The 15,382-nt window shown below is 40.2% G+C and overlaps 1 protein-coding gene across 1 annotated transcript in view; it reads left to right on the top strand.

Moving 5' to 3' along the window:
- The window catches only part of KCTD1 (potassium channel tetramerization domain containing 1), a 183,932-nt gene that overhangs the window by 49,457 nt on the left and 119,093 nt on the right, over positions 1 to 15,382 (top strand). The window lies entirely within an intron of this gene.

The following is a 15,382-nucleotide window of genomic DNA, read 5'->3' as shown; positions in this document are numbered from 1 at the left end:
TTGGGCTTGATCAAAGTGAAAACTTTTTTGCTTCAAAGGATATCATCCAGAAAGTTAAAAGACAACACACAAAATAGGAAAAAATATTTATAAATCATAAGTGTTAAAAGATTTGTATTTAGAATATATAAAGACCTCTTACAATTCAACAATAAAAAAAACAAATTCGGTCAAAAAATGGGCAAAGAATTTTAATAGACATTTCTTCAAAGAAGATATATAAATGGCCAGTAAGCATGTGGAAAGATGTGCAACACCGTTGGTCATTAGGAAAATGCAAATGAGAAATTCAATGAGATACCACTTCACACCTAAAAAATACTCACAGACAACAGCAAATGTTGATGAGGATGTGAAGAAACTGGAAGGCTCAAGACACTCTTAGTAGGAATGTTAAATATTGCAGCTGCTTTGGAAACAGTTTGACAGTTCCTTAAAAAGTTAAATCTAGAATTAACGTATGACCATGCAATTCCATTCCTAGGTTTTTACCCCCAAAAACTGAAAACAAATATTCACACAAAAACTTTTACACAAATGTTCATACCAACATTATTCATAGTGGCTAAACAGTGGAAACAGGGCAAATTGCCCATCAGCTAATGAATGGATAACAAAATGTAGTATATCCATACAATGGAATATTATTCCACCATGAGAGCAAATGCGATTCTGATACATGCTATAATATGGATGAACTTTGTAAACATTATGCTACATGAAAGCAGCCAGACACAAAAGGCCATATATTGGGTGATTTTATTTATATAAATGTTCAGAATAGGCAAATCACAGACACAGTGGATTGGGTGCCAGAAGCTAGGGGGGAAGCAGTAAATGGGGAGTGACTATTAATAGGTTTGGTGTCTCAGAATCAGCCATTTCTCCAGTGAGTCCTGGCTTCTTGCACTTGAGGGGTATTTAGAAGCCAAAATTTCAGTGCTAGGTGTGCTCATTCCTACCGGGATGGTGTCACTCCTGGACGCTGTCTGTTAAAGAGATAGGGAACTTATATATCATACACATATGTTTGCATCTGTATTTATTTCAGTATCTACCTATATTGAAAAATTTGAAGTCATATGGATACCTCCAATTCTAATCCCTCATTAGAGGAGAGTTCTCTCCCTTCTTAGATCCCATTAACTCCCTTTTCTGACAGTGAGAATCAGCTCCCATTGTCCTTAATATATTTACTTACTTGATCAATACACTATAAGCAATCAATATCCTAGTACCACTGCAGCCCACCCCTGCATGGATGCCCTCCTTTACATTAATAGCACGACAAGGCCGTCCACCCTTTCCACCTGGATATTTTATTCACCTGCCTTGGACTCTGGTAACCTACGCTGGTCCCTGCTTTGCAGGGCTGCCCTCCTGCCCTCACCATGGGCTCTGACTTCCATCTCAGGCTTCCCCATTTTGGGAGTGCCCTCCTCAACCTTGCCTGGGCTCCAACAGCCTGCACAATCTGCCTGCCTCACTCAGCTGGGGCTCTACTTCCTCCAAAAGGTAGCCCTCCCTGGCATATATCCTCCTTACCCTGGGGGCTCCAATACTGTGCTCCTGGCCATCATAGCTGTCCCCAGGTAAGCCCAGATGCCCACTGTACTCTGCCCTAAAGGCTTTACAACCAAATTTTTCAAGAAGGGAAGTGGATGAAAAAGAGGAAAACAAAGAGCCACTTGTGATTTTTAAGAGGTATTTCAAAAGCAATCTCACCAACATCTCTTTTCTTTGTGAACTAGTTTCTGAGTTGCCTCCTGAGAGTGAGAGATGGAGTTTGAGGCTAGAAGCAAGAAGAATATTTAAAATAACCATTATGGTGGTGCCTGGGTGGCTCAGTTGGTTAAGTGTGTCAGACTATGGATTTTGGCTCAGGTCATGATTTCAGGGCCATGAGATCCTGTGTCAGGCTCGACACTCAGTGGAGAGTCTGCTTAAGATTCTCTGCCTCTGCCCCTCCTCCTGCTCATGCTCTATAAATAAATAAGTAAATAAATAAACAAACAAATCCTTTCAATAAAATAACCATTATGGCAGAAATGAGAATAGTAAAAATAATAGTAATGGCTACCTGTCATTCATTAAACAATTACTGTGTGCTGGGCACTTTAATTTAATTTGATCCTCACAACAACCTTGTGAGTTAGATATTAATTATTATCTACATTTTTCAGAAGAAGAACCTGATGTTTAAGAAGGTAAAACATCTCTTTCAAAGTCACTCAACTCTTATGGGCAAAGTGAAATCCAAATTTAGATCTGAATTCAAAGCATGAGCTGTTCAATTGACAGACAATGAACCATCCCAGGATCAGAAGGACTCACTGGTGGGATTGAAATACTCTCCACATAGCACTTGTGCCACCATCATTCCACATCACATTGTCCTTTTTGTTTCAATTTCTCAATCATACAAACAGCACTGTCAAAATGCACTATGGTTTTAACATTAAAAACCTAGTTTGTTAAATATAAACTTTAGGAATTTTTTAAAAAGATTTTATTTATTTCTTTGAGATAGAGACCGGGGGAGGAGCATAGGGAGAGGGACAAGAAGACACCATGCTGAGCACAGAGCCCACCCAACACAGGGCTGGATGCGGGGCTTGATCCCAGGACCTAGGATCAACTTAGGATCATGACCTAAGTTGAAATCAAGAGTCGGTTGCTTAACTGACTAAGCCATCCAGGCTCCCCTTTAAGGAAACTCACTAATAATTGCTTCTCCAACCTGACTTCTAAACATTAGTTAAGAAATAAGGGTCAGCTTATGGATGCTAAAATTTTCTCTTTACTACTAAATAGCTTCTATTGTGGAGTGCAGAATAGAGCAGCAGGTAGATGAACTTCCTGAAGTTGGAAGGCAATTTCACCCACCCTGTCACTGGCAGCACTTGACCTTGGCCTGGCCGGCCAGAGGGGAAAGAAGCAACCCCTTTGAAACTCTGGTGTAGAAGAGTACAGGGAGCAGAGATGCCTAAAGCACAGAAGAGGAGCTACCAGGGCCCTGTTTCTGCTCCAAATACACCAAGCTGAGAAATGGCCACTTCTGCTAATGGATTTTCAGGGCCATGGTGTATTTCCCCAAAAAATAAATATTTAAATAATCCACAGGTTTTTGACATTTTGTCTCCTCCTTTCCTTTTTTTTTTTTTTTTTTTTTAAAGATTTATTTACTTACTCAGAGAGAGAGAGAAAAAGGCAGAGACACAGGCAGAAGGAGAAGCAGGCTCCATGCAGGGAGCCCGATGTGGGACTCGATCCCGGGTCTCCAGGATCACACCCCAGGTTGCAGGAGGCGCCAAACTGCTGCGCCACCAGGGCTGCCCCATGTTTCCTCCTTTCCTTATCCTCTTTCTCCCCCTACCTCTTTCTCCCTCCCTTCCTCCTTCACCTTTAATAAATATATGAGCAGCTTCAAAAACAAAAATGCCCAGAGCTTCCTGACCAAGCTGAACACCCTCAGCAGCCTGGGCATCTGCTGGGACATCTGCTGCAGGGGATTCAACAGTGAGTGATCTTGAAGCCCAGAGAGCATAAGACACCAGGAGGTTCTCAAGACCAGAATTTGCTGTGAGACCTCAGAATGAAGTGAGTGGGAGTGAGAACCAGGAAGATGAACAGAAGGGGGAAAACTAGGTTTACTGAGAATCAGCTAAGTGGGGTGTTCTGTGCGTTCAGTCCCAGGGCTGTAACCCATATTACAGTCCCGAAACAGAGGTGATGTTACCCCTCTTTCACAGGTAAGGGATATGGGGCTCAGAAATACAGTCATTTGCTGTCATTCGACTAGCTAAGGGGCAGAGATCCTATTTAAACCCAGATCTCTCAGATTCCAAAACCTGTGTTTTATTTGCCTATTACATCAGCTACCACCAAGGATGTGAGAAAACTGGAAAATGGGAAGTTGCAGAGAAAAGGGAAGGATTATGCTCAAGCCTGCCATGCTGGACCAGTTTCCATTCAAGGGTGTGGCCATGGAGGGTGGCACAATGAAATGGCATAGAGGACAAGGTCTATCCAAAGATAGAGAGGGTCAGGAGACTGTGGCGCTCATGTTGAATGGACCATCAGCCTAGACACTGAGTTCATCCAGAAGGCTTGTCTGAAGAGAAGCAAAGAAAGAAGGTTAGATAGAAACTGAGTGGAAGTTGGGGACAAAACCATTATAGCTCAGTGATATGCTAGCCACGGAAATATTGCACATGCAAAATCCCAACGTAACTGCAGAGATCTGTTTTTATCCTTTTCCTGTTTCTCTTTTTTTGGTGGTAGGGGGGTGGCTTCTCGCAGGAGGGGGTTTAAAGTTCTTGTTTAAATATCTAAAGAGAGGAATCCATCCGAAATCTTTTTTTTTTTTTTTTTTTTTTTTTTTTTAATCCATCCGAAATCTTGAAATATGTCTAAGCATGCCCATCTGTAGCTGCTACTGGGGACTGAGTGGTGTCTGAGGCAATCACAGACCAGCAATGTATCGAGAAGTGGTTCTTCAAAAAGCTCATGAGAAGGCAAAAAAGAGAGAGAGTAATAATCGCTGTTCCTTAAGAACATGATGGTGTGAGAGAAAAGTGTTCATCTGTCTTGGCCTGTGGGGACCAAATTGGGGGAACGTGGGGTAGCATGTAGTCTCCAGCTTAGTGTCAGTGCAAGTTTGCTCAAGTTACTAAAAACAATTTGCTGTATTTTTCTCTGCAAAGGATATGATGTAGTTTCACAGGAGCATCTTCCTATATACTTCACCACAGAGGAATGAAACAGTTCCGAAGGATTATTTAAACTATTTTTCTAGCAAAGGAAAAAAAAAAACAATTTCTAAGTTTTTATATTACAAGGGATTTTTTGAAAGATGGGTTTTAAGAATGGAGACAATTCTACTTTTAATAGATGGAAACTGGCAGGGGGGATCTTCGTGTCTCCCCAGTGATGCCGATGCCACAGCCACGTCGTTGTAATACTGGGGAGATGATGAAGGAGGAAGTAGAATAAAGCATTAGGATTTAAAAATTTTTAAAAAATAGATGGAAACTGAGAGCTTAATCCTTTGTTAGAGTAACAAAGTAACCAATATTTATGGTTACTGGTTAAGTGGGTGATTTGGGGCTCCAATATTAAAATAATTCATTGTCTCGAGATTTTTATTTCATTGCTTTCCATAGGACTTAAGAGCTACTAGAGATTTTGTACAGCTGGCTGATTACTAGGTATGGAGATTATGGAGCTCTTTTGCTGCTGTCTCCTGTGTGTCTTCTGATCAGTTTGCTATTTATTACGATTTTTGCAGGCAAGTGGCTGTGAGGAAGCAAAGGGGGTAATTCCAGTATCTTGAATGGAGTTTGGGGTGCTTCTGGGTTCTACAGGCAGATAGACCTGGGGCTCGATCCTAGTCCAGGACCTCTTTTTTACCAGCTGGGAGACTTTGGGCAGTATGCTTTATCTTTCATCATCGGTTACTTTTTCTGGAAGAGGATAAAATAACTCTTAAAAGATGGATAAAGGGGGGCATCCCTGGGTGGCTCAACGGTTTAGCGCCTGCCTTCGGTCCAGGGCATGATCCTTTGAGACCCGGGATGGAGTCCCACATCGGGCTCCCTGCATAGAGCCTGCTTCTCCCTCTGCCTGAGTCTCTGCCTCTCTCTCTCTCTCTCTCTCTCTCTCTCTCTTTATGTCTATATGAATAAATAAATAAAATGTTTAAAAATAAAGATGGATAAAGGGTGTTATATATTATTTCGTTTTCTCAAGTATTTTCATATACATTATCTAATCTGAACCATTAATCTTTATTTTACCTTCAGTGTGGTTAATCAATAATTAGTTCTCCTGGTCTGTCAAATAAACAGTCCTGATTTGGAGTTCACCATCAGAAATGTTGGGCACGGGAATTTTTAAAAATCATTATTTACATAGTTTTGCTTTAAAATTAGTTCCTGTAAGAGGGACAGTATGGTACTTAGCCAGAATCTACCAAACTGTTGATAAAATGTTATACTTGTATGTAGCAGATCTGGATTTCTGGAATTAGAAATATTGAAAATGCATGTAGGCAGTTTCTACCCATTATGGACTGTAAACCATAACCTGAATAAATGAATATCTGCAGCTGCATCACGTAACCTTTTAACACTGCTCTGCAAATAGCTATCCATTCTTCAGAAGGTACAGTGGGGCCAGGCAAGCAGAAAAGGAGGACTGATGGAGTTTATAGTTTGTAAGCGAAGCCTTGCTAAAACAAAACAACTAGTACATTTGAAGGTATTGCTGGATCAGCTACTTTTCTAAACAGAGCAATATAAGGAACAATGTCATTTAGGATGCTTGGGCTGAAATAATGAGACTGAAAAATAGTCTAATATATTTCTAATAAATAAGAAAAATATGTTGTCACTTAAGAAGTACAGTGTTGGGTTGTTCCAGGGCTTGCTAATTCAGCAGCTCAACAACAAAAGCTTGGCTTCCTTTCAGTTCTGCCTTCTTAAATTGGTGTCCCTCATGCTCACAAGATGGCTGCCACAGATCCAGGTATCACATGTCATATGATGCCATGAAGTGGGAAAAAGGGTTGTTTTCTTCCCTTGCAAATCCTTAGCAGCAGCAGCAGCAGCACATAAACAATTTCCCAGTAAACTTCTCATCTCATACTGGGTGGAATGGCCTTGTGTGCCCCATTTCTAACCTAACTAGGAGATGTAATCATTCTGTTGTGCATAAACCAGTCAAGATTTATGTTCTAGGGCTGAGGAGGAGCTCTACCTCTCTTCATATGCATGGCTGCCAGATACCTCAGTAAAATTGGGGTTCTGTTAGCAAGCAAGAGAGAGAATGGTCAATAGGTAGGCCCTTAATAGTAACTGGCCAGCCCAGGGTCAGAGACTCAAAGGCCAAGTCCCACCCCTGAGTCCCATCTCTCTGTTGTCATCTCATCCTCCCCAGATGTGGCTAATCCCACAGCCACAGGTCTAGTCTCTGAATTGTGCTGTAGCCTCCTGTAGGTATGCCTCCCTTCCCAGCCTGCCTGTCCTTATCTCACCTGCACATCGGCCCAGGAAGAGAACCTCAGACCAGACACTGCTCTGCTGATCATTGACTGTTATCAATGGTTTCCCTCTCACTTTTTCTGGAAGTCTAGGGATGGGAGGCCATGTCCCAGGGTTGACTGGGTCTAGAGTGGGGACAGGAGGAGGAATAAGGAAGCCAGGCCACATGAATGCCTTCCCCTATTTCAGCCAGACTGTTCTATACTTTGTATATTAGACCTTCCTGTTAGATTCTTTTGAAAAAAGAAGTTCCACTCCTTGTAGAAAGTCCAAAAAGCAATGGGCTCAATGATCTGTCCAGTGGTCTGTCAGGAACCTTAGAGTTAAGTTAACTTAACTGAACTGTAATTCTACACTTCAGTTAAGAAAATGGAATGGCTTCCAGACCCCTCTTTTCAGCTCTTTGTTGATGGGTTTTATAAACATCTGTTACCTTGTTTCTGATGTCAAGTGCCGCCTGGGCCATTTTGTTCCTCAGTGCTATATACAGTTCATCTACTGTTGTCCCCAGGGACCAAGGTCTCAGCCACTCTTCATTACTAATTCCATACTTAGTGATAAGCTTCATCGATATTCAAAGGTTGTCCACAGGGTACAAATTCTTTTGAGCTCATCTCTATGCCAGAAGTTCTCAAAGTGTGGTCAAGAGGCTCCAGTGGTTCCTCATAAAAGCATCCAGGGGGCCTGTAAGTCATGCTATATTGACAATACTAGGCATCATTTTCCTCTTACTCTTATTCTCTCACACTGCTGAGAGTGGGGTTTTCCAGAGGCCACATGATATGAGAGAGAGAGCAACAGATTGAATTTGCAGAAGCAGAGCTGAGAATCCAGCTGTCTTCTATGAAGCCAGACATGAAAGAGATTTGCAAAAATGTAAAATAATACCACATTTCTCACTAAATTTTTGTTTTGAAAAGTATAGCTATTATAAAAATACATTGTGTCCGATATAACATGTCATCATTTAATTGTTTCTTTAAATTTTAAGTTTACAATCAATGTTTAAATGTTTTCTCCATTTTAATTTCTTAGATGATAAACATTGAAGATATAACTCACATAGATGAGGCTTTTGGGGGTCTTCAATAACTTTTGAGAGTATAAAGGCATCCTGATACCGAAAAGTTTCAGAACTACTCTTCTACACTGTTGTTTTCATATTTCCCAGCACAGTGCACTATATTCCACAGTGGAATCTAGAATGTTCCACACAACTAGAACTCCATGATGGCTGCTGACCAATTGAGTTGGGCTGCAAAAACCTCCACAGCTTCTGTAAAATCTTTTGGGTCAAAACTATGCTTAGTTTTCTCAGCATATTTATTATTTTTATAACATTTTTATTGGATTATAACATTTTTTAAAGTTTTAACCACAGTTGAACAAATTTGGTAGACTTACTTTTTTAAAAAAGATTTTATTTATTTGACAGAGACAGAGTACAAGCAGGGGGAGTGGCAGCCAGAGGGAGAGGGAGAAGAGGCTCCCTGCTTAACAGGCAGGGAACCTGATGAGGGGCTTGATCCCAGGAGCCCTGGATCATGACCAGAGCTGAAGGCAGATGCTTAACTGACTGAGCCACCCAGGTGCCCCAAAACTATTATCAGGAATAATGTGTCCAACAAGTTCTTATTGCTCTCATTTTGCCAATTTTCCCAATAAACAAACAAATAAATAAAATAATCAGATGCATCACATAGCATCATTCAATAAAATGTGACATTTTGAATAATAGTTGTAAAATATGTAATTAGTTCTCTGACTTGAATCATTAAACTGAAATGAAATCCCATTTTTGTCTTGCCATTATACCTGGATTTTTCCTCATTAGATAATTCTTTGTTGGTGTGCATATCATTTGCCAGTTAAAACTTAAAATTAAGGGCAGCCCTGGTGGCGCAGCGGTTTAGTGCCGTCTCCAGCCTGGGGTGTGATCCTGGAGCCCCAGGATTGAGTCCCACGTTGGGCTCCCTGCATGGAGCCTGCTTCTTCCTTTGCCTGTGACTCTGCCTCTCTCTCTCTCTCTGAATAAAATAATTTAAAAATCTTAAAAATAAAATAAAACTGAAAATTAAAACTGAAAACAAAATAGAGATTATCGAGTTGAAACCCCTGGTTAGGCAATGAACAGTGGCCCTAGTATGTTGGCTGACTAATCGAAGGTCACTCAATAAATAGTGGAGCACAGCTTCTGGCCCAAGTGTGTATCACAGCGCCCTGGTCAAACATTTCATTCTTTGTACAGGTAAAGAATCCTGTTTGGACAGTAAACTTGCCCTTTAAAAAGTTGTCAGTGTGAACAGTGGTCTTACCCTAACTGAAAATGTATTTGCTAAAAAAGGACTGATCCCCAGAAGCAGGCTGGTAACCAACACGAACACGGAGGGAATCTTCCAGCTGATGCTAAGTCCCAGCTGCTCAGGCTCCAGTTAAATTCACCTTGCTACTCTGCTCCCTAACCTGGTGTGAATCCAACCAGGGTAAGGAGTCACCCAAAATCAGAAGCAAGAAACACCTGGAAGGAGAGGTCCTGGTCACCTGAACCTGCCCGAATCTTCTACAACTACTTTCCTCCATCCCCAAGCCTCCAGCAGGGCCACTGCTGCTCCTTAAAGGAGACCACGTTCTCTCTGCCTCCACACTCATACCTGCAGCTCCTTCACCCGTACTCCTCTTTTGCCCAATTTGCTTAACTCCCGCCAGTTCTTCAGCATTCGATTCATACTCTGTCTACCCTGGGAAACTTCCCTCCCTCAGGCTTCTTCAGCACACCCCACTCACAGCACTCCCAAATACTCTGCTTTCTTCTCTTCTCTGTCCTAACACTAAGCTCCTTGAAGCCAGAGACCACGCCCTATTTCTCACGGTATCTCCTAGGCCCCGCACCATGCCCGGCATATGGTCATCTCCTCATGAATAATTGTTGAATGACTGACCGGAATAGTGAGCCAGTGAGTGTTAATCCTCTAACACAGCTCTATGCAGTAGAAATAGAACACAAGCCTATGGATGCAGTTGTTTATTTTCTAGCAGACACATGAAAAAAAAATTTTAAAGAAAAGAAACAGATTAAGCTAATGTTATTAATTCATTTTGTTTAGCCCAGTATACCTGAAATACTATTTTTCATCATGTACTCAATATTATGAATGAGATGTTTCACTTCTTTTGTGTGGCTTAAGTCCTCAAAATTCAGTATGTGTTTTACACCCAGAGCACGTCTCAGGCTGTGTTAAGCACATTTCAAAGCTAGTGCTACTGGACTGGGCAACATACATAGATCCACTCTAAGAAATTTCTGTTCTCGAGAGATGGCCAAGCCACTCACGGTGCATCTGAGGCTCACTCCAATCCCAATATTTCCTGAGAATCTTAGTCTCCCTGGCCAGGAATTACATCAAGTTACATGAAACATTCTGGGTTGGTACCAACCCCAAGTGGCATCTGGCAAATAGAGACAGGCACCTACTGTAGGGCTTGTCCCTTGACCTTTATGACTGATGTTAACTTGAGGATTTAAAACAACAAACCAAACTCAAAATTGAGGTAAGCCCAGCTTGCATTTGGAGGAATAACTGGGCACTGTCCTATACAGCAAGAAAGTAGACACCATTACTGAGCTATCTGACTCTTCCCCCAGAGTCCTAAGGAGTTGATCTTGCATTTTGATAGACTGAGGAGTCTTTTCTTAAACCACTTTTCTTAAACTGAAGTATAGGTGACATACAATGTTATATTAGTTTCAGGTGTACAACATACTGATCTGACAATTTTATATGTTATGCTATGCTCACCATGAGATAGGTAGTTTCCATCTTTCACCATACAAGGCTATCACAATATTATTGATTATATTCCCAGTGCTGTACTTTTCATCCCTATGACTTACTTATTTCATAGCTGTATTTTGAACCTCTTAATCCCCCTCACCTATTTCACCCATCCCCTTAACCCCCTCCCTCTCTGGCAATCATTTGTTAGTTCTCTGAGCCTATTTGGGTTTTTTAGTTTTTTGTTTTGTTTTTTAGATTTTACATGTAAGTGAAATCATATGGTATTTGTTTTTCTCTGACTTCTTTCACTTAGCATAATATACTCTAGGTCCATCTTGTTGTCATAAATGGCAAGATCTTATTCTCTTTTTTACACCTAATATTCCTCTGTGTGCGTGCGTGCGTGTGTGTGTGTGTGTGTGTGTGTGTGACATCGTCTTTATGCATTAATCTATCAATAGACAGGTTATTTCCATAACTTGGCTTTTGTAAATAATACTGCAGTGAATATAGGGGTGTGTGTGTATCTTTGTTTTCTTTGGGTAAATACTCAGTGTGGATCATACAATATTTCTCTTTTAAATTTTTGGAGGAACCTCCATGTGGAGATTTTCCAGAGTGGCTACACCAACTTACATTCCCACCAACAGTGCATAAGGGTTTCCTTTTCTCTATATTCTCACCAATATTTGTTATTTCTTGTTGAAACAGCTTTCTTAAGCAGAAAGGATATTTTTTTTAATTTCCTAAAACAACTGTTAAGAAAATATCATATAATCAAAATGATAGTGACCTTGCTGTATCTTTGTTGTGCTAAAGATCTCTATGATAACTGGATCAAGATGAAAGAATCTTGGGGCCCCTGGTGGCTCAGTCAGTTAAGTGTCTACCTTCAGCTCTGGTCATGATCCTGGGCTCCTGGGATTGGCCTGCATCAGGCTCCCTGCTCAGCAGACAGTCTGCTTCTCCCTCTCCCTCTGCCCTCCGCCACCATGCTCTCTCTATCTCTGTCTCTCTTTTTCTCTCAAGTAAATAAACAGAATTTTTAAAACATAGATGAGTCTTTTATCCAATTAATTCAACTTATCAATGGTCAAGTGCTTTTGAATTCCTATAAGGCAGAGTACATCAGACAGTATCCATTTGCATAGAATAAAGTCACACTTGGAGCCAAATTACATATTTTAGATGATTTGGTGGTTGTAATGGCTGTCATAGTAAGTACTATGCTCTGGATAAAAAAAGTAGAAGTCTATGCTCCTATGTATGTTTTTTTCAAGATGAAGTTCATACAATTAGTATTTCAGTACTAATTATGTTTATTAGATATGATATCAGGGTACCTGGCCAGCTCAGTTGGAAGAGCATGAGACTCTTGATCTCAGGGTTGTGAATTAGAGCCCTACATTGGGTGTAGAGATTACTAAAAAAAAATAAACTTTTTAAAAAATATATGATTAAAATGAGTAAAAGATATGAAGTAAAGTGAGGCTTCCTTCCTCCCTTTTCCCTACCAAACAGTCACTCTTTCCAAAGGTAACCTCCTTCAACAATCTCTTCTGTATTTTTTTAAAGTTGTTCTGGACAAAGGACTCCATATAAACACTTTTTTCTTTTTTCTTTTTTTTAAAGAAATGATATTCTATACACAGTGTTTGTCCCTTTTTCACTTAATATAATTTGGAGATCCTAGCATATGTCTATACACGAAAAGCTCCCTCACTCTTTTCTAGGTCTGCATGGTATTTTTTAGACTGCACGTTGATTCATTTTTCCTATAACATTTAGGTTATTTTCAGTATTTTGGGGTTGTAAGCAATGATGTAATAAATAGCTGCACAGTTGTGTCATTTCAAATGTGATATTTGTACAGGATGATTTTTTAGAATTAGAGCCGCTAGATCGAAGTATATATTCACTTTACATTCTGGTTAGATATTGTCAAAAATACTCCCGAAAGTTTGGCCAATTTGCAATTCCACTAGTACAATGTAACTTTGTCAGCTGGGAGCTGGGAAAAGAGTTGTCTCCTTTATTATTTTTTTTTTTGAGTTATCGCCTTTAAATTTAGTTTAGTTTTATTTTCTCTTATAAGTCATCATAAGGAAGAGCCTTTGCAGTTCCTTTTCTGGGAACTGGCTGTTGATACCCTTTACCCTCTTTTCTATTTCATGGCTGTTGTTGATCTTGATTTGTACGAGCTCATCAAAGAATAGATGCCTGGTTTTTTGTTTTTTGTTTTTGTTTTTGTTTTTTTTTTTCGAGGTTTATCATTAGTCTGCTGACTTTGTTCATGGTGGTGTTCAGCATGCCAAAAAAAATTTTTTTTAATCTTTTAAGTTTTTATGTAGTCAGATTTATAAATCTTTTTTGTTTATAGTTCCTTAGATGTTGTGTGATAGTCACTCATTTATTTATTCAACAAATATTTATTGAGATTGTACCATGGGTCACAAAGTTCTAGATACAACAGTGAACAACACAGACCAAGAGCTGCACTAATGGAGCTTATATCATTATGGAATGTTTAGATTCCAAACATTGGATTTTTGGATTTTTCAAAAGCCAAATCTATTGCACTCAAATTGTTTTTGTTTTACTTAACACATCACAAACATCTTCCCGTTGCAATTATAGAGATTTATCTACTTTTTTTCATGGTTCTAGTATTCTTTTTTCAGCACATAACATAAATGTTGTAGTGTGCCTGGGTGGCTCAGTTGGTTAAGCGGCCAACTCTTGGTTTTGGCTCAGGTCATGTCCTCAGAGCCCTGGGATACAGCCCTGGGTAGGCTCTGTGTTGGGCATGGAGCTCATGCTCAGCTGGGAGTCTGCTTGTAGATTCACTTTCTCAGTCTTCTTTTGCCCCTCCTCTCTCTCTCTCTCCTCTCTCTCTCTCTCTCTCTTTCTCTCTTAGATAGATGATAGATACATCTTTTTTTAAAAAATTACTTTATTAAAAAAATAATAACAATAAAAAATAAATGTTGCAGCCAGTTCCTTGCTGAGCCCATACTCATAATCAAGGATCAGCCAACTCTTTAGGGTCAGATCATATATATTTTAGTTTTCATAAACCATATTGTTGTAACACAAAAGCAGCCATCAATAATACCTTGAAAAAATAAGCACAGCTGTATTCCAGCAAAACTTTATGGACACTAAAATTTTAATTTCACAAAATTTTCACATCACATACAATATTTTATTTACTTCTATTTTTTCCCATTTAAAAATATAAAAACAAAACAAAACAAAACCCACAGAAACTCAGCCTTATAAAACAGACATGAAAACAGAAAGTGGGCTGGATTTGGCATGTGGGCCTTAGTTTACTGACCTCTGCTCTAAACCATTCTAGTGCATTTCTTCCCAAAGATCCTCTGAGCTATGAATTTCAATGGCCTCTTATAGAATCAGATTATGAAACAACGGAGAATTCCACTGCCAAAGCCAACAGTGGTAATAATAATAGTCACGGTAATAACAATAATAATAAATCACATCTTCAATTGCAGTAAAGAAAGGGCCGGCCCCAGTCTCTGTTTGTCCTGCAGCACTGGGCATGACAGTGTATCCTGCTCTTAGCACAGTGGAGCTCTGGTTGAATGACTAGAGTGCCAGGTTTACACAAGAATCATGCAATATGTTCCCTGAGCCCTGGCGCCACTGGGCATCCCAGATGCCTTTCACTCATCAATCTATCCACCAATCCTGTTTTGTTTTTCCACATTGCACTCAGGGCACCTGACATTACATTATATATTTATATATTCACATGTTTCTTGCTGTCTTCCCCACCAGAATGAGGGCAGGAACATTGTCTGCCCTATTCATTGTTTATTCCCAGACCCTAGAACCAGGCTTGGCATATGGTGGGTATTCAATACACATTTGTCGGGATCCCTGGGTGGCGCAGCGGTTTAGCGCCTGCCTTTGGCCCAGGGCGCGATCCTGGAGAACCAGGATCGAATCCCACGTCAGGCTCCCGGTGCATGGAGCCTGCTTCTCCCTCTGCCTGTGTCTCTGCCTCTCTCTCTCTCTCTCTCTCTGTGACTATCATAAATAAATAAAAATTTAAAAAAATTAAAAAAAAATACACATTTGTCAACTGGATGAGTCACCTATCTCCATAAATCCCCCACTTGGCATCAGGTAGGTGGGGTCTGAACTCTCATAAATACGGAAAGTCTTACTATGCAAATGGAAATTTCTGCTTCAGAGAGAATCAGTGAGGACCAGGTTACTATTAGCCAAAGTCTCTGTACAGCTGTATAGGTTGAGTAGAAAAGGTAAATGGGGGTGGGGGTGAGGGGCAGCTCACAGTTTCTTCATTGTCCTACACTTCTCCCACAACTCAAAGGATAAATAAGGTCCATTTCAATGACCGAACACCTAAGCACCAATGATTAATGAGTGTATGCTCATTCATACACCAATGAGTGTATGCTTTTGACTCTTAAGCTGGAAGAAGCAGTTTCTCTGCTTGGGTACCCAGAGCAAAAGTTTTTTACTTTGACCCAAAGTCAAAAATAAAGCACTTGCCTACTTCTTGTTCTCAGG

Source organism: Canis lupus, chromosome 6, assembly GCF_048164855.1.
Source record: "Canis lupus baileyi chromosome 6, mCanLup2.hap1, whole genome shotgun sequence".
NCBI classification, from domain to species: domain Eukaryota; kingdom Metazoa; phylum Chordata; class Mammalia; order Carnivora; family Canidae; genus Canis; species Canis lupus.
The sequence above is the reverse complement of the archived record's forward strand: the minus strand, read 5'-3'. Positions and strand labels throughout refer to the sequence as shown.